Raw genomic sequence first — 3,099 nt, forward strand, 5'->3', positions numbered from 1 at the left:
TCACGGGTGTAGACCAACAAGGTCCTCTGTCGATGGGATTTTCCTTGAAAGGGTTGCCATTTCCTTCTCCAGGGGATCTTCCTGACTCAGGGATCAAACCCAAGTCTCCTGCATTGGCAGGTTGATCCTTTTTTTTTTTTTTAATTTATTTATTTTAATTGGAGGCTAATTACTTTACAATATTGTAGTGGTTTTTGCCATACATTGACATGAATCAGCCATGGGTGTACATGTATTCTTTACCACTGAGTCACCTGGGAAACCAAACTCTAGATCTTAAGCTGCTCATTTTGGGTGAGGAGCAGATTTTATGATCCTATGTGCTAGCAATGAGCAGGTTCTAAACTAAATTTCAGTTCTTAGATTTAATAAATAAATAGGTTAGGGACTTCCCTGGTAGTCCAGTGGTTAAGATCCACCTTCCAATGCAAGGACACGAATTTGATCCCTGTTTGGGGACCTAATGTCCCACATGCCGAGGGGCAACTAAGCCCACATACCACAACTACCAAGCCTAAGCACCACAGTTAAGACCCAATGCAGCCAAAAATAAGTAAATAATATATACATACAAACAAGGTTAAAGCTCTTCACTTAGAAATACTACTTCAATGTCTGTTGCAACATGAATTAAAATGACAATAAATAATAACAAGGGCATGAATCCTAAATCAGAAACCCAAGTGTGCAAGAAGTACCACTTTGTTCCATTCCTCTGATTACCCCAGTCCAGGGTCCTGAGCTTCCTCCGAAGAAGGGTTTGAGCCTCCACTCCATCATGGATCCACTCTTACTGCCCATGTTCAAGGGCGGACATGGAGGAGGCTTGCAAAAAGAGAGAAACAGACACTGTGTTGGAAAAGAAACCCCTTTCCCCCAGAAAGCAAAGCAGACGGAGGCAGATTTGGAGGCAGGGGTAGGGGTTGGGCAAGCCTATCCTTTCCACATAAAGCCCTGAGTGCTGGAGTCAGGCTCGGCACTAAAAATCTTACACTCATGCAAAATTCTGCTGCCAAAACTGCTGTGCAAAGGCAGAGGGAAACTGAAATTTAAAAACTGAATCCTCAGTCCTGTGGCAAATGAGTCATTCAGCAAATTGGAGTCATTTGGCAAATTGGCTTTTAGCAAATTGATTTTGGAAGGCTGTCCACTGGCCAGTAGGGTGTGCAGAGTCTGGTGGAGGAGAACACAGCTCCCAGGGAGCAGACCTCTTCCCTCTAACCTCCACAAGAGAGACCTCCAGGTGCCACAGAGGCCCCCAAGGAGACGTGATGTCAGGGGATGTGGGCAAGCCTGGCTGCCTTTTAGGGCAGCCTTGGGTCTGAGAAGCACCTCTCCCACCCCCAGAATGGACCTTGAAGTCATTTATGGATAGTTAAACCTCAGAGCTTAATCTGTAAAACCCACTGATCCTCTGCACCTCTTAAACTTCTGCTGGTCCACCCGAATCTGAACATCTGCTTGGCTGCCAGCTGATGGATGGGATGCACCTCTGCAGGGTACTGCACTTGGACCACACCCACCTTGGTTCTCCAGAGGCATTCAGTGAAAAAGGCTGGCAGAATCACCAACAAAGCTGCTCACACTCAAGGGGAATCATCCAAGCAATCGTTTATGCACCTGTTCTTTACACCCAGAGTGCATGCTCTCCAAGGCTTCCTCCTGCTCTGATGTTTTGAGATTCTGAGGCACCAGATCCTTTGGGTTACAACCTCAATTTTTTTTTTTTTAGGCCCTCAGTCGTGTCCAACTCTTTGCGACCTCATGGACTGGGGCCCACCAGGCTCCTCACTCCATGGAGGAATGAGGCAAGACTACTGGAGTGTGTTGCCATTCCCTTCTCCAGGGAATCTTCCTGACCCAGGAACTGAACCAGGTCTCCTGCATTGCAAGTGTATTCTTTACCATCTGAGCCACCAGGGAAGCCTCTGTAAATTACAATAAAATAGAGTCATAGCATTAAGTCAGCAAATCTTGCCCAGCCAGCCACTCAGCGGTCATTTAGATCCACAGAGTGATAAGTGGGGGACACACATTAATGAAAGTCCTACTGAGTAGACACATTACAGAGGGTCCATCAGAAGAAGGGAAGAATCACATGGAGTCCAAAACGGTGGGCCAATGATGACAATGTTGATGAACTGATGTTAACGGAAGATGAGGATGTAGAGGAGGAGGCCTCTTTATAATACTCAAAATTCTCTCACAACCTCACCTTACCTTCACAAAGCACATTGGGCAGATATTGAGTCCATATTACAGAAAGGAGGATGAGTCCCATCAAGGTAAATGCCTTGTCCAAGTTCACCTACCCAGTTTGAATCCAGGTCTTTCACATTCATATCCAGGAGCCATCTATGTCCACCCAGCTGCCTCTGATGACCACCTTCTACCCTGGAATCCTTTCACATGCACAAAGGACAGTGACTAGGCCCATGTCAAAGACTGATGTGCCTTTGCTACCAGATAACAAAGGAGGCATCCTCTGGTGTCAAGATGACAGAGCAGGAAAACAATCCTAGACCCGATTTAGTATAAACTCTTCCCCACCAGAACAGAGAGAGAAGGAATTCCCAGCCTCACAGAATCCCATGCAACAGAGCCTACTGACTCTAGGGCAACATCGGGGCTGGTGGCCTCCACCAGCCAGGAGCTCTGATGCCTGCCAACCCATCAGCTCCATCCTTGCCTTTCTGCTGCAGACAGTGAGGAACTGGCATAAATACGGCCAGAAACAGCCTCTTATCACAAAGTCTGCCGGCTTGTTCTGCCCACAAACATGTAGTGTTTCATAATCGTAGCATCCAGTGAACATCTCGTCACTCTGTTGAATAAATGCATGCATGTATCCATGAATGAATGAAGAAAACTCTGGCCTACATACAGCATGTCCTCCTTTTCACAGCACCTTCGCATCCATTATCCCATCTTAACCTTGGGATACCCAGGTGAATGCAGTATTGGAATCCTTGCTATACAGATGGGACAATGGAGGCTCAGAGCAAGGACCATCTCACACGAGCTAATGGCAGAGCCTGGCCTAGAATCCCAGCCAGGGTTCCCTATGCTGGCTGCTGACCTGGGCTATGATCTCAAAGA

This window comes from Cervus elaphus, chromosome 12, assembly GCF_910594005.1.
Source record: "Cervus elaphus chromosome 12, mCerEla1.1, whole genome shotgun sequence".
Classification (NCBI taxonomy): domain Eukaryota; kingdom Metazoa; phylum Chordata; class Mammalia; order Artiodactyla; family Cervidae; genus Cervus; species Cervus elaphus.